Source organism: Callithrix jacchus, chromosome 1 (assembly GCF_049354715.1).
Source record: "Callithrix jacchus isolate 240 chromosome 1, calJac240_pri, whole genome shotgun sequence".
Classification (NCBI taxonomy): domain Eukaryota; kingdom Metazoa; phylum Chordata; class Mammalia; order Primates; family Cebidae; genus Callithrix; species Callithrix jacchus.
Window position 1 is genome coordinate 79,015,186 of NC_133502.1, and position 11,636 is coordinate 79,026,821.

An 11,636-nucleotide genomic window follows, 5' to 3' on the forward strand; every position below is an offset into this window, starting at 1 on the left:
AGGGAGGCAAAAATTTATTGGAGAGGTTACAGAAGGCACAAGTCATAAAAGATAACAGTGTATGTAAATGAAACTTCAAAATTCTGAAAAACACCATCAAGAAAACTCAATAGGCAAGCCACAGTCTGGGAGAAAATATTTGCAGCACATATATCCAACAAAGGAAAGAACTCCTATAATGCAATAATAAAAAGACAAACAGCCCAATCTTTTAAAAAGTCAGCAAAAGACTGACAAACAAAAGGAACATATACAAATGGCCAATGGTCATATGGAAATGTGCTCAACATCATCAGCCACGAGGGAAATGCACAATTAATCATAAGACATGATGACACGCCTGCTGGAGCACCTGAAATGAGAAGGACCAACACCACCAGTGATTGGAGATGCCCTTTATTGGCTGATGGATGCCCAGTCTCATTCCAGAAAGATTTAATTCTGCTCAGTCAAAACTCAACAAACATTCCATAATCTCAAAATGTTCTACCTGACAGGACAGGTTGAAGAATACAACTGAAATGTCTATAAACCTATGTCTTTCAAGAAGAACAAAGAGATTCTATTAAGCAATCAACTTGCATAACCTGTCTTGAGACTTTCCTAGGTTCCCAGGAATCTTCCTTGATCTCCCCGGTGTGATCCCTCAAGAATGATGAGGAGTCAGGAGTCTGACTTTTTAAGGATTCTCATTTGAGAGTGATGTTCCTGCTTAAGAGGAGGGGATTTGATGGGACTTCTCTTGGCCTCCATTCCTTGTCACGTGGGATAAGCTGACTCAAAAATGCTTCCATGACAGTTTCATCAGCTGTCGTTGAAGTGGGAGCTGGTTCTTCTTTGGAGTCAGGGGAAGCTGGAAGCATTCAGAAGACACCCAGAGTATCTGGGGCCCAGTTGACACAGTACTTTAAGACGGCAGATGGAGGCACATGTCACAGGAGATTCCGGAGTGGTTCGGTGTCAGCGCCCCTGCAAGGGGGGTCTTGTTAGTTGACCTAAGAGATTCCATTCCAATGTGCTGAAGATGGATTTTTGACTTGGCCTTTGCAGAGGCTAAGAAAGATTCATTGCAAATTTCTGTTTACTTGTCTGGCTTTCGTGGGATAGCCAGTGTTTTCCCTTGTTTTAGGTTATCTTTGGCTGGAGGGCAAGAAAAATAGTCAGTGATGTCTTGGAAGTTTAAGCCTACACTATATGGCTCTTTTAAAAAATATTTGGTTATCCAGCAAGATATTTCTTGTGTTTCTACATCTAAAATTTCTCTGTGGTTTGGCAGGACCAAAGCTTTTCATGGCTGCCAGTCATATCTTAATTGGATCACCTTGTGGAAACTTCAGAGAGGTTTTCCTAGAATTTGTTTCTAATTTCTGATGTCAACCCAGCATTTATTATCTAAGGTGAGACAGACATGACAATCTCCTCATTTCCTCTCTCTTTAAAAGGACTTGCTGCGTTTTTCAAAATACCTCCCAGAGAGTGCTTACTGGGAGGAAAATTCTCCTTTCTTGGCAAAGAATGTTCTTGCTAGCTCTGTTACTCCTCAAACGATAGTAACTTATTTGCCAATTCTATTGAGGAAATAGCCATCAGAAAATTCAAAGAAAGGGGAGAAAAATGCACTTTGTACTCACACCTAAACCCACTGTATTTTTTTAAAAATTGTATTTATTTGAGCCTATCTTGTATAATAGACTACAAATGTGCTTGCCATTTTGTCTCTTACAAAATTATAAGCTCCTTGAGAGCAGGAAAATCATCCATTCCTCTTTCATCCTTTCAGCATCAGTCAGAGTGTCTGACATGTGATAGGTGCCTGGGACATATTTGTGGAATTAAAATGCTTGAAATGTATCTCTGGGGAACAATGAGAAGGTATTAAAATATTTTCAAAAACATTTAATGGCACATAGAGTTTTAATTTTAAAAAGCCAAGCACACACTTCACACATAATAGAATTCAGCTTTTGTTATCAATAGGCACAGGTATGTGCACTTAGAAAATGACTGGAAGAAAATGTGAAAAACAGCAAACAAAGCCATTTCAGGGTGGTGAGATTAAAGGGCAATTGTAATTTTTAAAATTTAAGATTTTAGTTGAATTCAGATTATCTCCAAGAAACTTGCATTGCTTTCATAACTAGGAAAAAATAAATTAAGGTTTTTTTTGCAATTATTCTTAAAAATCATTTGCCTTGAATATTTCGCCTTTAATATTGTTTCATTTACTGTTTCATTTCTATGCAGGGTGACTGTGTACAGGGCACTTTGCCAGTGCTGCACAGTGTTATCTCTGTACTTGTTACATGAGACCTTGCTCTGTGTGTCTTTTTATGTCCATTTATAGATGAGGGAACTGTTGCCTAGAGAGGCTAAGGGATGGCTCCTCTGGAGAAAAGGGGATCTGGACCCTTCAGGTGAAGCAAAGACTGGAGCCACAGCCACTACGCCCACCCACTCCCTCTGGGACAGCCCAGGGAGAGTGTCTCCTGAGCACCTTGGGAACCTGTGAGTTTCATGTTTTTCTCTTTGCCCTTGGCTCACTCATCAGAAAGTGTCCCAGCTATATTTCTGAAGTGTTTAGTCTTTTGTAATTTATGAATATCTGAAGACTTAACAAACACTGATTAACAGCATCAGTAACAGTAAATGTCAAATTGGAGCATATACTCCCAACTTTTAATAACAACTGTAGGGGATACTTACTTTCTAGGGAATATGATTTGTTAATGTTTTAACTTGGTATAACGAGTATGTATTATTTTTAGCCCAAAAGGACAATGAAAATATGAGAAAAGATGGAATTCATTAAAAGCAAACTTTTTCTGTAAAGATCCAGATTGTAAATAGTTTTGGCTTTGTGGCCATATGGTCTCTGTGGCAGTCACTCAACTCTGCAACTAACACAGTCATAGATATTGCATAGAGGAATGGGCAAGGCTGTGTTCCAATAAATCTTTATTTACAAAAACAGGCAATGGGCCAGATTGGTCACAGGCTACAGTTTGCCAACCCTTGTGTGTTTCCTGTCGCCACTGTGACAAATGACCAGAAATTAGTGGCCTGTAATAACACAAATGTATTCTCTCATAGAAAGACAGAAGTCGGAAATCACTATCACTGGGCTAAAATCATTTTTGGGCAGGGTACACTCCCTCCAGAAGTGCCAGGAGACTGTCTGTTCCTTGTTTGCTCCAGGTTCCAAGGCCAGACGGCATTCCTTGGCTTGTGGCTGCATCATCCCAACCTCTGCTTCTGTCATGGCATTGCATTCTCCTCTTGTGTAATCAAACCTCCCTTTCAGAAGGACCCTTGCAGAAGTGCCCACCTGGATAAGTGAGGATAATCTCCCCATCTCAAGGTGTTTAACTTAATGCATCTGCAAAGTCCCTTTTGTCTTGTAAGGTAACGTTTACAGGTTCCCAGGATTAGGATGTGGATATCTTGGAGCCAGGGCCGGGGAGCATTTTTCATCCTATTACACCCCAGCATAAAGTAACAAAAAGGTGGGGGTGAGGGTGGGTTGCTGTAAAAAGAACATTGAGTTAGGAGCAAGTTCACCAGAGCCAGAGGCCCAGCTCCAGTCACTGTATGCACAGTCGTTAGGGAGCCATTTGACCTCTCTGACTTTTAGCTTTTCTCATTTGTGATGTGAGAGAATTGGACTATATGACCCCCAAGACTCTTTTCAGCTCTGTCATCTTTCAATTTTTTTATTTTTGAGATGCAGTATTTTAAACATCTGCCTCAGTTGTAGTTACCTTTGTTATAAGTGATGTAGCTTAAACCTATTCTGAGCAGTTTTGTGCTAAGTTGTATCAGGGAAGATTCAATATTTATGGGCAAAATAAAGGAAGAAATAAATTTTAACTATTCCCAAGTTAGTATAAGCATGGAGAAACTATAGGCCAACCCTCTCATTCAGAATGAAACTAAAATTTTTATGCCACTCTGTACAGAAAAGCATTTGAGAAGTCCACACAAATATTTTCACCATCTGAGGATAAAGAATAAGGAACTAAGAATGTAAGAGGAGGATCTAATTATTACATGGAACTAGATGAAGAGATTAACCAGCATGGCATGTCCTCAGGCCTTGTATGGTTCTTAAAAATGGGATGCAATTCTCTCTGTGAATTTCCTAGGGGCAAAAGCAAAAAGACAAAGATGATTGTGTAAGAACAACACTGTTAATATAATTTTTTAAAAATTGCTAGGAATTCCTACAGCCTGAGTGACATTTTCCATAAATCTTCTTAAACACGGACATCGGGGTTATTCTCACAATATCAGTTCATTCATTCATGAACTCAACAGATATTCATTGATTGCCTTCTATGTACTTGACACTGTCATGGTGACTAGGAAGATGGTCATGAACCAGGTAGAAATGACTCTGTCCTCTTGGAATTTATGGCCTGGCAGGAGGTGCAAATATTGACGTTGCAAGGAGTGTGACAGATGAGGAAGAACAGAGGCATAGACATGTGCAACAGGAAGACTTTCTTTATGGGCTGGTCAGGGAAGGTCTCTCTGAAGAGGTGACACCCAAAGTCATTTCTCCATGGCATGAGAGTAATTCATCAGGCAAAGAGTAGAGGAGGAAGTTGCCAGGCAAGGCAGAGAAAAGACCATTAGAGATACTTACAGACAACTACATCATGTCATTGTCCAGTGTAGTTGGAGTGAAGAGAGAACAGAGTCTGTGTGTGTCAGATGGTGGAGTGTCACGGTAAGGATTCTGGACTGTATCCAATATAAATTGTGTTATTAATAGTTAAAACACTCAGCTTCTGTGATAAACCTCGGGGTTTCAGTGCACAATGTAGCTTATTCCTGAGTCCCCTGTTAGCCTGATGGGATGTTTCTGATGCCTGGGCGGTTTTTGCATTGGTGATTCTGTCATGAGTCTCCTACATCCTCTACAGCCATCCTATGACTGTAGAAGGGAGAGAGAAAGTGGGGAAGAAGCACGTCTTCATCATCTTGACCTCCAAAATCACCCACCGTTTCCACATAACTCACTGGCAAGTGGTCACAATGCCCCACCTAAATGCAAGGTGGGTTGGAAATTCAGTCCCTGGCTGGGTGGCCACCTCATGGCAATAGCTCAACTCTGGAAAGGGGGTGTGGAGTTTGGTGCATGATTCACTGTTAATGCTGCAGGAGGACACTGGAGAGTTGTAAGCAAGGTAGGGGTATAGTCAAATTTGAGTGTTAAAAAATGCCATCCTGGCTGCAGAATGGAGAATGTATTGGAGGGTGCAAGGCTGGATACAGGCAATAAACACGATACAGTGGCAACTGCCATGGATGAGTTCTGAAGGGCATCTCTCAGTGTCAGCCGAGGACACGATGCACTTCAGTGGAAAGTGTGATGCCAGTTATCAATACATCAGTCAGTGATATGGTCAACTGTGACAACCAAGGAACTTTTTCCCTTTTATAACCAGAAGTCAGCAGCCCATGGACTGATGCCAATCTCATCATATTCGTTAGTTTTGAAAATATCATACACATAGTCACCCAGCTCCTTGCTTCTTAAAAGTGGTTGATGAGAGTATCCAGTGGAGCTATTCTGCACACCTCTATTGCTAGATCACACCGTGGACTCTCAATGCTCTTTACTCCCAGAAACTTGAAATCTAGTCAGATTTGAGAGCCAATTCTAGAAACCCCAGAACCAATTCAGAAAACTCATCCTCAACATTCTATTCTGTTCTCTAGAACTACTCTTGGCATCCACATCTGTGTTAGTCAGAGTTCTGCAGAGAAACAGAACCAATCTTGCACGACTGTGGAGGCGGAGAAGTCCTGAGATCTGTAGTCGGTAATCTGGAGACCCAGCAGAGCCAACGGTGTGCTTCCAGTCCAGGTCCAAGGGTCCGAGAAGCCGGAGAATCCGTGGTGTAAATTCCAGCTTGAGTCTGAGTCCGAATGCCGAAGACCTATTCTCAAAGATGATCAGGCAGAAGGAATTCTCCCTTACAGCATTTTGTTGTATTTGAGTCTTGAACATGTTGGATGAGACCCACCCACATTTGGGAGAACTGACTGCTTTCTCAGTATACCAATTCAGATGTCAATCTCATTTAGAAACACTCTCACGAACACACCCAGAATAATGTGAAACCAAATATCTGGGCACCCTGTGGCCCAGTCAAGTTGACACACAAAATTAATCTTCATAATAGGGGTGCTCCCGAAAATTATTCTGTGGCCAGACAAATTTCAAGAATGCTGCATTCTATAGCCCAGAGGTTGACAAATGTCTCCAGTTAAGGGCTAGATTAAAGTAAATATTTTGGGCTTCGAGGGTCATACAGTCCCTGTGACGACTACTCAAGTCTGTCCTTAGAGCCAGAGTTAATATGTAAATGCATAGATGTGGCTGTGTTCCAACAGAAACACGCATTGAGTCATACTTGGCCTGAGGACTGAAGATTGTAGACTGGACCTGTGCTATAGCCCCCTCTTTGAGCTCTTTTCATATTAGCATATTTAAACTCAAACGCTTTGAGAATTCCTGCAGAAATGAAGTCTGACAGCCAAGTTTGACCTGAGGTTTCTCAATCTATTTGACTGTGGAACCCTTTCTTCAAGCTGTGCTATTAACCTTTAATGGAATAGCATTCAATGAATTATCCATTTAAGAAACGGTGGTTTAGCACAAAAGTTTTATTTAAAAGATCTCTGCTAGAGGATTAAGAAAAATAATATAAAGTCCTTTTAGCTTTCATGAGTTACTGAAAGTTGAAGGGCACTAGATTGGAAAGATTTAGGAATACGTTTGCCTTTGAAAATGAATGTAATTTCTTATCATGTACAGTTGTGCAGTGAGCAAGCATTCCCACCAGAATAATTTGGAAATGATTTACTAAATTTACAAAACAGTTTTAAATTTCTAGCCTTGGCTCTGGCTTTGGCTATGATTACAAAAAAAAAAAAAAATGAAAAAGAAAAAGAAATTGGCACTAAGCATAGCAATAAAACCCTAACTGCTAAGGAACCGTTTTCCATTTCTATGGTGTTCCCTGGTCTTTGATTCAACTTGAGGTAATTTTAGATTCTGATATTCTGCTCAGCTTCAGCAATTGTAGTAAATTGTAATTTATATTTTCATTTATATCATTAAAAAAAGGTTGAATGAGACAATGTCCAGCTCTGAGGCCTATGGTCCTTCACTAAGGAACTGAATCCACTCATTTTGATTCACTCATTCATCAACCCAGTGGCCTCTATTCCCACGCTTCATCCCCAAATAGCCCCATCTTGCCAATATTTCATTGTGCTTTTGTCAAATGTTTCTTTGATGTCAACATTTTTTATATCAATCCCATTTCCCTGAGCCTCTAGTCTAACAATTTGAAAAAAGAAATGCAGTTCGTCTGCAATGGCTGCGCTCAGTGAGCCTGTCAAAGCTTCTGCTGCTCACCTAGGTCTTTAAGTAGTTTGTTCTTGTGACTTGCCTGAGATGGAAATTGCACGGTTTTCAGAATCTGCCTTTTTCCTCTTTCGGGAAACTGAAATGCCATTTGCCCGTCTCTGGCCGTTCCTCTGGTCTCCACTGACCTCTACGGTTGCTGGTGAAGGTTGTTTCTGCCTGTGGCCTGGGTGTTGCCTGCCCAGGTCAAGAAACGAGTGTTCAATAGGAACACACACTGCTTTCTCATACTGTGTCCACACTGGGGTCCGACTCCCTCATACTGATATTTACGTTACTTTTTCTGGCCTAAATATCACTGCAAAAGAAGAGGCAAGCACCCTGCTTGCTTGCTTGTCTGCCATCCATCAACCCTACCTGCAGGTTTCACTGCCAGTCTCTTCCTTCCCAGCAGACCTGGGAAGCTGGTATGACCCATCATATAGCTCAAAAGTGCAAAAATGGTCATGTTGTTTTAAAGAGACAAATATTAAAATATGACATTAAATTATAAATATTAATTATGAATGCTAATTATGAATTTTAAATGAGCAGGGTATCCAGTCCCTCTGGAACAACTGCTCTCCCTGCCTCTCCCCCGTGTCATATTTTCAAGATTCCCAGGATTGTACACAGTCCGGGTGCTCTTTGTGTTCGATATAGACAGTATCAGAGAATCTGGTAAACCCACTTACCCCGGCCCCAGGGGATTGCCCTGTGCACTGCTAGATCGGGGCTTTTGCCTTTCTAGTTCCTGATGTATTGTGCTCCACTGTTGGCCTTTCCAGGTTAGAGCCCTCAGGTTTACACTCTCAAGCCACGCACAGTCCTGAAGTAGTCTGGGCCTTCTAAACTCAGCCACCTTTGGGCCAGAAAGAGTCCTCCTGTCAAGATCCTTCAGAATCTGGTGTGAGACAGTGTTGCCAGCCATGCTCCTTCCCTATGGGCAGTTCTCCTCTGCAGGCCTTGGTACGTTTCAGACAGAGCATGCTGGGCCCACTAAAGTGGCCCCACAATGCTGAAACACTAAAGCGAAGAGCAGAGCCCCCATTTCACTCCCAACAGCAGAGGCCTTGGTCTCTGGTACAGGTTTACTAACCCTCCCACCCCTGCAAACCACAGGGGCAAAGGCAGTCTCTGCCAGGCCACAAAGCCCCCTCCCTCTCCCCTCCAGGGTAAAGGGCGCATGGGCACCTTGCCCTATTCTAAGAAGTCTTCCTGTCTCAACCTAAAAGGCAACTTTTAAAAATGCAGCTTCGGTAGCCAAAGTTCTGTCTCTAAAGCACCTGCTATTTGAGTATAACTCAAGACAGTCATTTCCATTGCCCTAGGTTTTTTTGCAGGCTTCGCTCCTGTGGAAGTTTGCCCATCTTCCTTCTCTTCCAGAGGTCAATGTTCGTTTTATTAGAGTGGTTTCCCAACTGTTTAATGCACTAGCAGGAGAAGAAGGAACGGGACCCTGTTAGTCTGGGGAGGTGAGGCTGTGCTAAAAAGACACCCAAACTTGTAATGGCAACAGTAAGGAAGTTGATTTGTCACACTCAGGATGGGACTGGGCTGGTCAGTAGGTCAGTGGGCTAGCCCTCCTCCACTTGGTCACTCTGGGTCCAGGCTTTTGGAGACTCAGCCATCTTCCACATGTGGCATGTCAGGAATTTATCTTCCACATTTCTATTTTTAAATTATTATTATTACAACTTTTACTTTGAAATAAAATACACAGATTTACCACACTTCTCCAAATGATAGTATCTTACATAACCACAGAACGTATTTCAAAACCTGGGAGCTAACATTGATCCAATACTCTTAACTCAGGTATGGGCCTTATTTGTTCTTCACCTGATTTCACACAATAAAAAAAACATGTCTTACTTTTAACGAAACAAGACTTTCACTTTTTATATGCATGTGTGTGTCCCAGGCACTGCACTAGGCCCTAGGAGTGGATTCTGTCTAGAGAGCTGAGTGGCTCCCATCACTTGCACGTTGTTTTTCCATCTGGCTGCCAGCTAATCAGTGATCTCACTTCTGTTCCTCCTTTTCTACTTCCCATCCACATGTGCCCTAGTGGTATTCAATCCTTAATCCACACATATCCAGAGAAGATTATCTTCTAGATGTCCATTCACAGCTTAGTTTAAAGGCAACAGCATCTGATGCAGAGTATACACCTTTTCCTACCACCAAAAGTCCGAGACTAATTAGATGGGAAATTTACAAGTCTGTATTCTTCTCCTTCCTCTTATCCGATGACCTGATAATCCTTTGAATGAGATCGGCTTCTGTCTGAGCCTCTGGTGGATAATGGCAGCATTTTATCAGGTTTTAGTTCTCATTTTCAGCATGAGGCAATTATCTGGAGGGAATATTTCCATCTGTATTTGCAGCTCTGTGGCACCTCCTTGCCATTGCAAACACTTCTCTTGAATTGCACGGGAGAGTTTAAACAATTGTGAAATTCCTAAAACTGCCTGCTTCATTGCCAAGAAGTCTTCTTCTGGCCCACATCCAAAGTGGTGGCCACAGCTACCTTTCTGGAGCCCGATTTCCGACACGGCACCCTCTCATTCTTCTTAATAAATGGTTTGAACATCTAAAGTAGCCACAAGGATTCCTGGCATTTGTCAGAGGCGGAAATCCGCATGGCAGACTGAGAGGGAGAGTCATAAAATCTTTGTTTTAGTTTGAACTCATTTAAAAATTGGAATGAAATTAAAAAAATTTTTTTCTTATGTGGTCACAGAGGTTTCCTCTTAGGAGGTGGGAATTCTACCAGGAAATGACGTGTAGGGAAAATGACTATGGACTCTGTTTAGGGCTCTGTTTTGTGGGTCCACGGGAGCAGGAGTTGTCTTGCTTTCTGCTGAGTCCTCTGAGTCCCCTTCTTGCAGTCAGAGCCCCACAGTTGATGTGTGCTCTTACCAGTAAGTCTCACAGTTTTTATTCACAACGTGGTCTGCAAACACGCTTTCAAAACGTGCCTTCCTTTGTGTGCAAACATTCATACCCACATTCTCATGTTTGTGGATTCTCTGTCTTCCAGAAACACGAGTGTCTGTCCAAACCTTTCAGATCAGAAGGGTGTGACTTTCGGTTTGTGGTCTCATGTCTCTGTGTCTCTCCTGAGAATAATACACAGATGTTCAGAAAGCTCTGCTGAAAAGGGAAGAAAGTGTCTCTGATCCTGCTCCCCAAACAGGAATTTTAGACACTTTCAAAGCCGTGAGAATGGAAGGTGTCTGTCTGCGGTGTTCCCTAGCTGCTGGACAATACTATTTGATTGATTAGAGACACAGGCACCATTTATAAACTACCATTTAAACTTGAAAACATGTCATCAGATATGGTTTCAAGCATTGGATGAAGTCTGACCCTGAAAGTTAAATGGGAGGTGATTTTTGTAATGAAATAAGTTTAGTTCTCGGAGCTTGAATCCATCCAGATTCTTTCATCTATGGCAGGCAGCCCTCATAAAGCTCCGAGTGCAGAGGTGATAGCAAGGCAATTGCCTAACACTGTGTGATGAGGTCCACAGACAGGAGTGCACCACAGGTAGGTGGGGGCAGAGGCAGCCCAGGGAGGGGTTGGGCTATGCCCGGGTTGGGGCGGAAATGGACAAGAGGTGTTAGAAGCTGTTTTCAAGTGGAAATAAGGCATGGCCTGAATCTTGAAGGTGACCATGTGGGCACAGATCAGGATGGGTATTTAGAGATGTGGAAAGCGTCTGTGAAGCTCGTGGGTGTGTGAGAGAGGAGCCGGCCTGTGGTGCAGTGGGGCTGAAGCGAGAAGAGGCTGAAATCAAGGAGGGGCTTCCTCATGAAGAGCTAGTGAAGGAGTTTGGACATTTGTTTCCAATGTAGGGTTACTAAACACATTTGAGCATGCTTATGTAAATCTGATGGCAAAAAAATAAAAACATAAAAAATTTAAACAGATGCATGATTTGGTTAGTTTGTGCTTTCATTGCACAAAACACAGTCTGTACTATGCAAAAATAAGAAGTCAGTTAAGTCAACCTGGTCCCATCACTAAAAAATTATTGTCAAAGCAGTTTGACAGCCTTAATTGGTCAATTCTTTCAAAGTAAGTGTACAAGTAAAAACGTGTTTCTAGTAAAAAGGTTTCTTTGATGTTCCCTTATGCAATCATGAAACTCACTCCACCAGCTCTCCAATGGCCACTGTCCCTTCTTCTACGTCAATCAGTAAAATTT

At 42.1% G+C, this 11,636-nt stretch overlaps 1 long non-coding RNA gene across 1 annotated transcript; it reads left to right on the plus strand.

Moving 5' to 3' along the window:
- The first annotated feature begins 2,336 nt into the window (after window positions 1-2,336).
- Window positions 2,337-6,967, plus strand: LOC144579152 (uncharacterized). Its single transcript, XR_013526077.1, has 2 exons — window positions 2,337-2,505; window positions 5,725-6,967. It is a non-coding gene; the product is annotated as an uncharacterized LOC144579152 (long non-coding RNA).
- Window positions 6,968-11,636: the final 4,669 nt, after the last annotated feature.